The sequence below is a fragment of the Pseudorca crassidens genome, chromosome 13 (assembly GCF_039906515.1).
Source record: "Pseudorca crassidens isolate mPseCra1 chromosome 13, mPseCra1.hap1, whole genome shotgun sequence".
In the NCBI taxonomy this organism is placed as follows: domain Eukaryota; kingdom Metazoa; phylum Chordata; class Mammalia; order Artiodactyla; family Delphinidae; genus Pseudorca; species Pseudorca crassidens.
The window spans coordinates 51,135,223-51,148,832 of record NC_090308.1 but is presented as its reverse complement, the minus strand read 5'-3'; the positions used below and the strand labels follow the sequence as shown (position 1 = coordinate 51,148,832).

Genomic DNA, 13,610 nt, shown 5'->3' with positions numbered 1-13,610 from the left:
GTTACATCATTATTTGCAATGAATATGTAAGTTATTCATTGTAATTATAGTAGGGTAATAGAAGCTCCATATTACTGCAGAATGTAAATTACCCATGGACGGCAGCAAATCTTGTAGGTGCATAATTATCCAAGTATTTCCTTGAAAACGTGTCTCCAATGAGTATGAATGTAATGGTTTTTAATACCAAAATTTATAGCACTGAGCATTTCAGGACTAATGACAAATGAAGTACACTTTGTTTTTTGTCTATAGGGGAAGCCCATTAGACAGAACATCTATGTGGGGCAGGTCTATTTAAAAACATGGTTTCTGTATCAAAGAAAACATACAGATATCTGTATTCCCAATAGATAAAAGAGTAAAGGAAATGTGCAATAAAAGAGGTATAGCCTACAAACCTAAATGTTTTTATTTTTAAACTGTATAGAACACCATGATCCACATTCAACGTCTAAACAAAAGCAAATTTTGTCTGAATAAATCAACAATAATTCATGGAGCACCTGAGTGCCCACCACAGTGCTTGGGTTTTAGAGGCCAAAGAAAAAAGTCTATAACCTGGTTTCTAAGCACTATGCAATTCAATACCACCAAACATAAAGATCTGCGCTCAGTCTTGAGGATGTCAAGATGAAAAAGAAAGTACAGTTGGCCCCCATATCCTTGGGTTTCGCATCCATGGATTCAACCAACTGTGGAGCTGGCTAAATCTACAAATGGAAAACCTGTGGATGCAGAGAGCCGACTGTATTCATTGTACTATACCATTGTATATAAGGGACTTGAGCATCAAAGTGGATTTTGGTATCCACGGGGGCTCCTGGAACCAACCCCACGGGGATACCGAGGAGCAACTGTATATTTAGGGCACTCTAATTCAGAGGCGTCTACAGTAATGGAAAGAGCACGAATTCCATGGTCAAATGGGGTCTGAATTCCAACTCTGCCATTTATTTACACTACCAACTTTGTCAGGTTATTAAATTTCTCTAAGCCTGTTTCCCAAGAAAAGTGATTTTTTTGTTAACCAATATTGTAAGGATTAAATGAGTTAACATTTATAAAGCACAGGGAACAGTACCAGACATATAGAAAATTCGATATGTGTTAGCTATAGTGATTATTTTTCTATAAGTATCATAGCTTTGCACATAGCAGGTGCCCAACAAATGTTTGTTGAATGAATGAGTCCATGAGTGATAAGATAGGTATACAAATTACTAAAAAATAGATAAAAAGTGCCTCAAAGGTACAAAATGTAATAAAAGCCTCAGTGGTTGGAGAGGTGTTGAGTTGGAAGATGGCTAAAACATAGGCCCTGACCTCTAGAAGGTACTATCTAGTGGGGAAACATATACATAAATCAGTCATTACAAAACAATGTGTTAAGTGTTCTAAAAATTCACAGAACAGTCGCTCTAGGTTCTGGCTCTAATTGAGCCAGAGCTTTTCCTGGGGTACCAATATCCCTGTATCTTTGTGAGTGGATATACTTAACTTCCTACAAGCCACAAACTGAAGAGTTGAGAGGTGGGACTGGTGCTTTGTTTCTGCACTGTCTTGAGAGACCACTGCTCCTTTGCAGCAGCTCTACTTTGCACCACTCTCTTCTCTGTCACCCTGCATTCACTGGAGCCCTCAGCACTTCGCTTAGTTCTGTTCTCTTGGTTGACTTCAATCACGTGAACTGCCCACCTGTAGTTTCTCAATCTACTCAATTCAAATGCTGTCAACCCCACTCTCAGGAACAACTGGAACTTATCATTTAGAGCTGTTCTACTTCTGAAATCTTCAATTCACATATACTGCTTTCTATCTATGACCTCCTAATCTCTCAGTTCTCTCACTGAATTATTACTTTTCCCCCTAAAATATGAATCTTCATGACCTCCAATCCTTGATCACTATTTTTTACCTAATTTTGGACTCCCTCAGCCTTCCTTCCTGATTGAGCCTAAACAGTTCTATTAGGTCAACAACCATTCTTTTGCACATACCTTTTTCTTGGTGGGCAAAGAAAAATCACAATCATGCTTTTATTTTTACCTCCATCACTTCTACTCTAGGGCTGCTAGGAAGTAACTGCTGCTGTTAAGGAATTCGGATTTAATCCTGTAGGGAATGGGATACTATTGAAAAATTAAGGATATTTTATTCCACTTAAAAAGTTGAGCAGCATAGAAGGGAATAGGGCAACCTTAATAATAGAAAATGGACACTCAATATGCCACTGACTATAGAGAAGAAGGATTACAGGGTTAGAGATAACCAACCTGAGAATCTTCTCTCTTTGCCTCTATTACCATTGCCACCCAGCTACCCAGTCCAAGAGCAAGAAGAAGAGGATAGCGAAGAAGGAGCTCCTTGGGCACTAAGCCACCTGTAGATGCCAGTTTCTCCTAGCATCTTAGGTGAAGGGTATTAAGGACTGTCTTTAATCAAACAAATGGCTGTGAGTAGACATGGGTGGATTGTGGACCCAAGAGTGAATATGGTTACAGCTCTAGAAATTAAGCTCCAAAAACAGAGTTCTAGAAATGAAATTGCATCAATAGTGTCAATAGTGTCATAAATTGGAGGTCAAAGACTACTGTCACTGGAGGTCAAAGACTATTTCTTATTAATATTTGCATTTCCTTCAACGCTTAGCCCTGTGCCTTGCAGAGAGGAGGTGGTCAGGATGTGCTATATTGGACCACAGGCTACTTGAACCTAGCTGGATATATGCCCATTAAGCTCTGTGACTTAAAGTCCATTTTATCCCTATCTGCCTTATAGATGAGTAATCACACAGCATGATCAGTGACTTGCTTAAGATCAAATAAATAATCAGTTACAGATTTGAGACAAGAACCCAGATCTCTGGCCCTTTACCCAAGTCTCTTTTATATCACACTGTTTACCACTGGGGGTGCCTTGAGTTTGGGTTCAAAGGATATAACATTATGTCATGAAGCTATTAAGTAAACTCTGTCATTAGACATTTTAAATGACTGCAATCCTTCTAACAGAACTAACATTTTACTACAGTGAATGTCAAGAATTAAGCACAGTTTAAAATTTAGAATTAGACACTGGACAATGCCTTTGACTGTGGCTTCTTACTAGTCAACATACAGCCCTTCTTTAAGTAAAAGACTTAAACTTTTTCACTATTGACAAAACAATTTATGCAGCTTGTTTTTTGTTGTGATATAGTCAGGCAGGCTAATCTGTACCAAGATATTTATATACGATTAACTCTCAGCTGAGTAGATTAGTAACTGAGCCCACCTACTTTTTGTGGTGAATTATACTTGTTTTGTAAGAGGCTGTTCCTATTTTGTGTTTTTCCAACAGCTCTGGTGAAGTAAAGACTTCTGATGTACAGTACATGGAACAAAGAGTCTTCCCCTTTCTTACTCAACATATAATTGCTGCATTTGTGCATGCTGTGTAGGTTGAAAAATAACAATAAAAAGTTAATGAAGAAAATAAGTACTGGTTGTAATTAATTAGTAATATTGCTAGATTTGTACCTGGAGTTTATTTTTTTTGTTGTAAATGGAACACAATCAATAGGAATGTGTAATCAAACTGCACATGCTTTCATCTCTTGGGATCTCTCTGAAAAGGAGCTGAGATATCTTTAGGAAATTATCTTCAATAGCCTACTCTGAATTCAATTATTCAGCATAATCATTTTATTTTATTTTTTTAAAGTCTTCATGTTGCTTTTTAAAAATATCTATTTATTTATTTTTGGCTGTGTTGGGTCTTCGCTGCTGCGCGCAGGCTCTCTCTAGTTGCAATGAGTGGGGGCGACTCTTCGTCACGGTGCGCAGGCTTCTCACTGCAGTGGCTTCTCTTGTTGCAGAGCATGGGCTCTAGGTACGTGGGCTTCAGCAGTTGTGGCTCATGGGCTCTAGAACGCAGGTTCAGTAGTTGTGGCTCACAGGCTTAGTTGCTCTGTGTCATGTGGGATCTTCCCAGACCAGGGCTTGAACCCGTGTCCCCTGCATTGGCAGGCAGATTCTTAACCACTGCGTCACCAGGGAAACCCAGCATAATCATTTAAAATCACTGTCAATTCCTCCTTTTCGAGGTTCTTGTAGTACAAAAAGATACATTTCTTAAATAGGTTGTTATTGCTTTATAAGTATGAAATATAACTTTCTTTTAATTTTCAAGTTTATTTTAATTGAATTTTCTTTATTTAAAAAAAGAAATATTACAAATAAAGTTCCCTTTGACTATCCCCTATACCTGTTTCCAAACCATTCCCCCTCCCCACTTCCTCCAACCACAGGTATCATCAGGTGGGTGAAGTTTCTTCCAGACTTTTTCCTATGCATTTACACATGCCATTTGTTTATTTTGTTTGTTTGGGTTTTTTTTTGGCTGCACTGGGTCTTAGTTGCAGCATGCGGGATCTTTGATGAGGCATGCAGGATCTTTTCTTTCACTGCAGTGCATGGGCTCTTCATTGCAGCTCTTGGGCTTCTCTCTAGTTGTGGCGTGTGGGTTTTCTCTCTCTAGTTGTGGTGTGTGGGCTCCAGAGAGTGTGGGTTCTGTAGTTTGCAGCACGTGGGCTCTCTCAATGAGGTGCGCGAGCTCAGTAGTTGTGGTGCGCAGGCTTAGTTGCTCCGCAGCATGTGGGACCAGGGATCGAACCCGCGTCCCCTGCATTGGAAGGCGGATTCTTTACCACTGGACCACTGGGGAAGTCCCCTACACATGCCATCTTAAAATAAAATAACCATAACTTTTAAAATGCTATCTATTTCAATATTAATTATTTCACATTAATAAAACTGAGCCCTAAAACAATAATATAATCAACACGTTCCTACTTAAGTGTCATTTCTTATGGTGCTTTCTGATTTGGTCAATCACCAAGGGAAATATGGTTTGTTAATTCTGTTTGGCATTTTTAAGTGCCAGACAAATTCTAATATGCAGTGTGAAGGTGAGGATTGATAGTCACAGTCTATTGTTACTATAATTAGAAGTCATCAGAAGCTAATTAGTACCACATTAAAAATGATAAATTATGAACCATAAATTTGCAGCTAAGACCTAGTCCAATTCCCTAAATTTAAAGATTTATTTTTTTTAAAAAAAAGACTTGCCTCTTTCACAGCTTTTATATTCTCCACTTGTAAATTATATAGGTCTCTGAGTATTCCACCACCACTTCCTCTAACAGCACACCAAGCATGACCAATTTTCACTTAGAGGAGAAAGTAATGTTAAGGTCAGTAATTTGATTAGAAGATGTTTTCTACATTAACTTAGTTATGTTTATAATGCCTTTCTTCTGATTAGTCCTTTAAGCCCAACAATCACCTTAGCATGTTTAACCTTAGTCATTAATTTAATCTTAATCAACTGAATGATACACTGAGCTAGAATTAGCACAGTTACCGAGAAATTGATAGTGTCCATTTTAACATGGATGGTAAACCTAAGAAAGGTAATCAAAAGATAGCATTTTGCTTCACTCCTGCTTTCTTTATTTAAAAAGCACCTAGAGTTTATGCATTTTCATAGGATATCTGACCCTGTCAAAGAGGGCAAAAGATAAAAGTTTAAGTCAGCTCAGGGCCTCTAAGGCCCTCATTTTAATAGTAGGATAGAATTTCTAAGCTAACTACCAACACTCAACAAAAATTTTTACTAATTTTTAAGAAGTACTTAAATAAACATGTATAAATTAAAAATAATTCAGCCCACTCAAGAGGACAAAGAATGAACAAAGTCTTTCATCCCGTTTCCCTCCACAGCTGCCGCTCCCCAGAGGTGACCACTATTAACAGCTCTTTGTGTCTCCTTTGAGATATTTTTCATGCAAATAAAAATCCACTGCCCACCCAGTCAAGCCCCAAGAGGATCAAACTATAATACGTTTTCCAGTCTTGCTTTTCTTACATGTTCCTTGAGCCCTTTCCAGATCAGCACATACCGATCTCCTTAGTTCTTTTAAACGATCCATTGATACTCCCCTGCATGAATAACATAACGTGTGCCCTCTTGGTGGACACTTTGGTTGTTTCCTTTGTTGCTGTTGTTCTTGCAAAGTATACTGCAAAGAGCATTCTTATAAATACATCTTTGAGCACTTATGCTAATACATCAGTACACAATTTTGCTAAATCAAAGGGTAGTTGGATTAAAATAAAATTTACTGCTATTACCAAATTGTTCTCTAAGCAACTATACCTATTAACATCCCCACTAACAAAACATTCAAGTGCCTCTTCCTCGCCAAGAAATGCTGAGTATCAAACTTTTTAATCTTTGCCAATCTGACAGGGGGAAACTATGATTTTTTTATTTTTTTTTTTGCGGTACGCGGGCCTCTCACTGTTGTGGCCTTTCCCGTTGCGGAGCACAGGCTCCGGACACGCAGGCTCAGCGGCCACGGCTCACGGGCCTAGCCGCTCCGCGGCATGTGGGATCTTCCCGGACTGGGGCATGAACTCGTGTCCCCTGCATCGGGAGGCGGACTCTCAACCACTGCGCCACCAGGGAGGCCCTGATTTTTTTTTAATTTGCCCTGTATGATGAGGTCCAGCCTTTTCCCCCTTTTGTTTACTAACCATCTATGAGTTTTCTTCACTGAACAGCCTGTTCATGTCTTTTGTCCATGTCTGTGTTGTACTATCTTCTTCCTGATTCATAAGATCTCCAACGGATTTTTTTAATTAAAACTCGGTCCCTTGTCATGTATGCTGCAAATATTTTTATAATTTTGGCACTTATCTTTGGACTTTATGGGAATTATTTTCCTTTGAAGAATTCTTTTTTAATGAAGTCAAATGTGTTAATCTTTTTGTTTATAGGTCCAGAGTGTTGAAACATTTTAGAAAGGTCTTCCTTGCTTCAAGATTAAATAATAATAACAACAATAATAATAGATATTATTATTCAGCTGTAACCAAATAGTCATTGACTGTCATCCATGTGCTAGGAACATGCTGAATGCTGGGCTAATATGAAGAAAACAGATCATCTGAACTGTGTTTAATGGCACATAGAGCACAGAGTCTTCTTTTATCAGCACTACAAATAAATACAGAAAAAGATCAGTCCATAATTTTATTCCTATTCATCAGCTCACCTGCCACTCAGAAGCCAAATAAGTAGTAAGATAAAAGTACTTGTTTTACACATAGACTTGGCATGCTTTAAAATTCGCCAGTACCCACATGTACCCAAGCCAACAGACCATCTAAAAGGCGAAAATAACACTTTACCCCTGACTCATTTAATACTTTTTCATTCTTGCATGTTCTACTTATCACAATTTATCTCTAGCAAACTGAGACAGAGAACGGTGGGCAAGAAGAAGGTGGCAGCATGTGAGAAATCTGATAAAGGACATAAAGCAGCATGACAGGGGTCTGGAATAACAATAATAGACAACACTTGTTAAGTGCAGTCTACACACAAGGCACTGTTCTAAGTGTTTTATTCATATTACCTGCTTTAATCCACTCAACAAACCTATGAGGTACAGACAGGTGACCTAACTTGTCTGGGGTCACATAGCAAATAAGTGATAGATTTAAACTAAGGCAATTTATAACCAACATGATATACTTCTTCCCCTACTTGATCACTTAATGTAGGATCTCAGAAAGTTACTTCATCTTTTTGAGTCTCAGTTTTCTGGTTGGTGACTGTTATTTCTGCCTCACAGAGTCCCCATTAGGGTTCAAAGTTAGGTACCCTAACATAAAATAACGTTTACCAAACTGTTTTGCAGCATTCTACAAGATGTACTGCTGACAGTCAAAAAAAAAAAAAAATCATAGTTTCCCCCTGTCAGATTGGCAAAGATTAAAAGGGTTACAGGGTTTTAGAGTAAAATAACTGGGAAACAATATCTCTTCTTAAAGATTCGTGATGCATGCCACATATACCTAACAATTCTTCAGATTTATGAAATGAAGCAATCTTTTGGCATGCCCAAATTTATCTGACCACAGGACCTTTTGTCCCACTGACAACCTAGCAAAACCTTCATCCCAAATGAAGCACAAATTGGGAAATGTTGGTAGAAAACGGCATGAGATCAAAGGACCTAATGAGTCTATGTCTGAGTCTGGCTTGGCCAACTGCTAACCTCTTGTTTTAGGTAAAGACTCCTTAACCTCTCCACGTCTCTGTTTTCCCTCTCAGCCATCACCTAGACTGCTTCAATAACTCCTTGGCTGGTTCTCTCTACCTCTTGGACCTCAACTCTCTGCGTTACCTTCTCAACTAATTACATTCTATAGCACAGATATATTAATGTGACTCCTTTGCTTAAAGACCTTTATAATAGCTATGAATAAGAATAAACACTTAGAGAATGCTTACTATGCTATGCCTTATTCTATTCACTCATTTAATTCTTAAAACCATTCTCTGAAATGTGAGAGCTGAAATCTGAGGCACAGCTAATAGGTGATATAGTCTGTTTCCAGATTCCAAGTCTATTCTGCTGCCTTTTGGATGGCTCCCCACTGTTTCTCCAGGATATAGCTCTAATTCCTTCGGCCCTTCACAATTCAACTTCAGCCTTCCTTTTCTACACCGTCTCCTCATCAGTATTCTGTAATACATTAGTTTGCCGGCACTATGAGGGAAGAACTTGTTCTAGGTCCCTCTCCTTGGCTTGAAAAAAACCATTTTCATGTTCACAGGGTGTGCTGCTGGTATATGCATGTTTGTGTCCAAATTTCCCCTTTTTTAAAATAAGGACACTAAATTAGGATCCATTCTAATAACCTCATTTTAACTTGATTATATCAATACAGACCCTATCTCCAAATAAGGGCACATTGTGAGAACGAGGGGTTAGGACTTCAACATATGAATTTTGGGGGGGACACAATTCAATCCATAACATCTATATACATGAACCTGGTCTCTATTATGTAAATTCATACATTCATATAATAATTATGTACTGAGTGCCCACTACAGTGTCAGCACTCTGTGGGCCCTGCTATGTACTATGTACCAGACCACATGTTTTTGGTCAGTCTGTTCCTTACTTCCTTTGCCTAGAATGCAACCACCTTTTACCAAACCCCTTGACTACCTGCGTTCCTCCAACTGACAACCTCCTAGTTACCTTCAAAACCCACTTATAAATTCCCTATTTTGTAAAGTTCAAATGGTCTCTTTTTCTGAAATTTTCTCCTTTCCTCTCCCAACATATTTAATTGCTCCAAAGAATTCTGTTTATACTTTACTTACAGTATCTATAGCATCATATTACAGTTGTTTGTAAACTTGTATGTTCCCTGGCTTGATGCTAATAAGGTCACGGAGGGTAAATACTATACAGTATTCAGCTTGTATCTCCTGCACTAAGCATAGTGCCTGGAACACCACACAGTAATTGCTTAATAAGAGTTTGTTTAATGAGTGATCAAAGCAGGGTGTTCAATTTAACAAGACCCAATAGGAAAAAATTGAAGGAGGAACATCTAGAGACACAGAGACCCAACAGACAACTATTGATAAAATCTAAACATGAAGTAGGGCTTCCCCGGTGGTGCAGTGGTTAAGAATCCGCCTGCCAACACAGGGGACATGGGTTCGAGCCCTGGCCCGGGAAGATCCCACATGCCACGGAGCAACTAAGCCTGTGCGCCACAACTACGGAAGCCTGCACACCTAGAGCCCGTGCTCCGCAACAGGAGAAGCCACCGCAATGGGAAGCCCGCACACTGCAATAAAGAGTAGCCCCCGCTCGCCGCAACTAAAGAAAGTCCGCGCGCAGCAATGAAGACCCAACGCAGCCAAAAATAAAATAAATAAATAAATTAAAATAAATAAATAAACATGAAGTAACAAAGGCCTGTAACGGGAGAGTGGAAAGTTAACTGAAAGAAAAAGAGACCTGGAGAAACTTGTGAGTTGGTGGTTTATTAGACACAGAAGATAAAAGAGTGGGAGTAACCAAGGATTACCAAATTCACTGGGATAACTGGGTGACAGAAACAGCAAAATATTAATTAAGGTGCCACTGTTATTAACAGATAAACCCTAAAGTTTAAGTGGTTGAACAAATAGATTTTTCCTCTCACACATCAAGTCAACATGGATATTCCTGATGGACAGATGGCTCTCCTCCAAGGGGTGCAGGTACCTTTCATCTTGAATTGGTCACTTCCAAAATCACCTGCTTAAGGTATACTGCAAATGTAAGATTTTTATGGTCAGGAAATTGTAAATTTCATTTATGCTTTTATTTTATTGGCTAGATCTCATTCATACGGCCCAGCCAACTGCAAAGGAAGGCTGGGAAATGTAGTCTAGCTGAATACTCAGGAAGAAAAGAAAATGTGCTTGGCAAACTTGTTTTAATCGCTTCTAATACAGTTAACAAGAGGTGGTAGGAAATTTCAGGGAATGAAGGTAGAGTGAAAATTTGTGGCCTGTTTATAATTGCTAGTTAGATAAGAAATATTTGAGTCAGTTCTTCCTAAACCAACTGAGAAAACTGAACCATTAGTCACAAAATTCACCTGCATTTCTTTAAATGTAATAATCATGTAACACTAGAGAAGTCTATACTTTGTTATGCTATGTATTATATATTACATGATCTATCTTTTGTACACAAAATATAAACATCCTATCATTAAGAATAAGTTATAAACATTTTCCCAGTTGTGGCTAGGGATGCTTGTAAATTCAGTAATACTTTTTTTTGCCTGATCACCTTTGTAACCAATTTTTAAAGTCAGAGTTGGTGGAATAAACCTAAAGTCCATGGTCTTGTTTGAAAAAGGTTATGGTAGATGTTTACAGTGCATTTTTATAAATGTGACTCACCTGTTTTTCAAAATGCAGTTATTAGATTTTAGCCTAAATTCTGCCTCTCTTGGCCATTATGTGATAAGTTCACAAGACACATCCACAAGATATATCCAGCAGTTATATCCTTAGGCCAAACAAAACAGGTCACCTAACTCACTTTTGTTCCCTTAGGTAATTTACTCAGGTTCCATTAACTGACATCAAAGTCAAGTTTATGAGGAAAAACACCAACAATGTAAATCCCAGTGGTTAAGAGGTGAATTTAAAAGCTCCCAAATCAGTACTTCCCTCAAATGTTAAATAATTCACTGTGGCATTATAGATACAAGCCTCCAGCAAAAGTTACACTTGAACAATTAAGCTAGCAGGAGCCAAACAAATGACTTCAGGGATAGAGAAACAAATGAATGGTTTCTCGTAGTAGTATGCCAAATTACATTTTCACATTAACCAGTGTGTAGAACACCCAAGCATCAGCAATGACTTACTAGATAAAGTTTGATTACAGAAAAACAGCCTGGAACCACAAACCAGGATTATTCCCTAAATGTAACTGTGGATTCTATACACTTGGGTATGAAACCCATTTATGCCATTTGGAAAAATTTTATATTCATAATGTACCACCTACTCTTTTGCAGAGTTCTTTTACAATTGCTCATATTACAACGACTATCTACCAAATGCATTATGTTCCTGTAAAGGATCAGAAGGCAATGCAGCTATTTCTTAGAGGCTAAATAAGAAATTGGAAACACAAGGTCACAACACAGTGCACTGTGTACATACAATAAAGGTAACAGCATCTGCAGAGTAGAAAGAAATACACTTTATATTTAAATTCTAACTCCATCACTTTCTACCTAGAGGATTTTAGACAAGTCTTAATCTCAGCATTAGTTTCTTTTTCTATAAAATGGGGACTATTCATTTATGCAATAAATATTTACTGAATACCTATCATGTGTCGAATACTTCCAAGTGTTAGTTTAGGATTAGTGATAGTAAACCATAGCTGGTATTCATTAGAGGTGTGTATGGCTACCCAAATGCAAGAGCAGATGACTGACCATGGACTTCCCTGGTGGTACAGTGGTTAAGAATTCACCTGCCAATGCAGGGAACATGGGTTCGAGCCCTGGTCAGGGAAGATTCCACATGCCGCGGAGCAACTAAGTCCGTGCGCCACAACTACTGAGCCCACATCCCACAACGACTGAAGCCCGGGCACCTAGAGCCTGTGCTCCACAACAAAGACAAGTCACCACAATGAGAAGCCTGCGCACCGCAACAAAGAGCAGCCCCTGCTCACTGCAACTAGAGAAAAGCCACGTACAGCAACGAAGACCCAACTCAGCCAAGAATAAATAAATAAATTTAAAAAAAGAGCAGATGACTGACCAATAAAACGGTTAAAGTCGGAGACTGAAAAATCAATGGAGTTCCAAACAGGAAACAGATACATGGTTACAAGGTGATGTGAGGTCTAATTCCTTTCCGGGGACTAACAGGTTATTAGTATTCATTGTAGATGTTTATGTATTTTCTCTAATTATTTCAACTGAACTCAGCCAACAGCTTTTCTACAAAATTTACAGGGTAAAATTTTGAGCTCCAATTAAAACAGGTTGGGGAAGGATGTAGATAGATGTATTGAAGATTTGCCAAGTTACTGTCCGTTCATAAGTTTTCCTAGACATACTTAAGGGAAGACCTTTTTTGGTATACTAATTTAATGGCTAGTCTAATCTACAAGTGAAATACATTTTTTGAATCAGACTAGAAAAGCCGAATAAAATTAAGAAGAAAAAAAAAACCAACAAAACATGAGATTTGGAAGAAAGAGAACTATAGTTAGAGCCTGAACTTTTCCTCATTTGCTAGCCATGTCACCTTGAAAAACATCTCAAGGTTTCTGAAACTCAGTTTTCTCAAGAGTAAAATAAGTATAACGACAATTCTTACCTATGGAATTGTTGTAAGGATCAAATGGGATAACTGTCATTAAAATGATCAGTAACCTACAAAGCACTAAATAAATATAAATTATCTCAGAGTGAACAGGAACTGAAAATGATCCCAAGATATTTCTTCTAGTGAAGACACTTACGTGGATCAATGGTAAAAGCTCTGCAAAATTACCCTGGCTAGAGGAGAGGCCATTTGTAACCCCAACAGTGATAATCTTTGCTTGCATGTTAATGAAGGTCACTGGACTTCACAGCAGGCAAGCTAGTCATCTTTAAATATTACAGAAGAAAAAAAACATTTATGGGTAAGACTACCAGGAATTTTTAAAAAATCTAAGATGTGGATTTGTTTTTAAAGTAAATAAATAAAAGATATATTAACCGTAAGCCAAAGTTTCTAGAAATACTTCTTTTTGTGAGGAAAATTTTCCTGTCACCCGTGTTTCTGGGTGGTTTTAATTTCAGGTGCCCATGTCCACTTGCAGACTATTACTTCCATACAGGCTTTTAACACAGTGTCAAGTATACTGCTAAGATCTGATATATTATTACTAAAAAACATGCTGTCATTTAAAAAAGCAAAACTGAAAATTTAAAGTTTGTTTTATATGCAGCAAAAATGACTGATATGTACTCATAAATTAATTTTTTTAATCTAAATGTGTGATATGTAAAAGTTTCTTATTCCAGTCACTTTAATAAAAACCTCTTCACCATAAAAATAAGCAAAATAAAATAAATGATATAGCACTGAAGTAGACATCTCCTAAAATGGTAGTTGTAATTATTATATACACAACTAAGTTATCATATTGAGTAGGTTTAAAAATCATG

General features: G+C 37.9%; 1 protein-coding gene across 7 annotated transcripts in view; it reads right to left on the bottom strand.

Moving 5' to 3' along the window:
- PDSS2 (decaprenyl diphosphate synthase subunit 2) overlaps positions 1 to 13,610 on the bottom strand; it is a 263,347-nt gene that overhangs the window by 146,242 nt on the left and 103,495 nt on the right. The gene's annotated exons all lie outside the window — the stretch shown is intronic.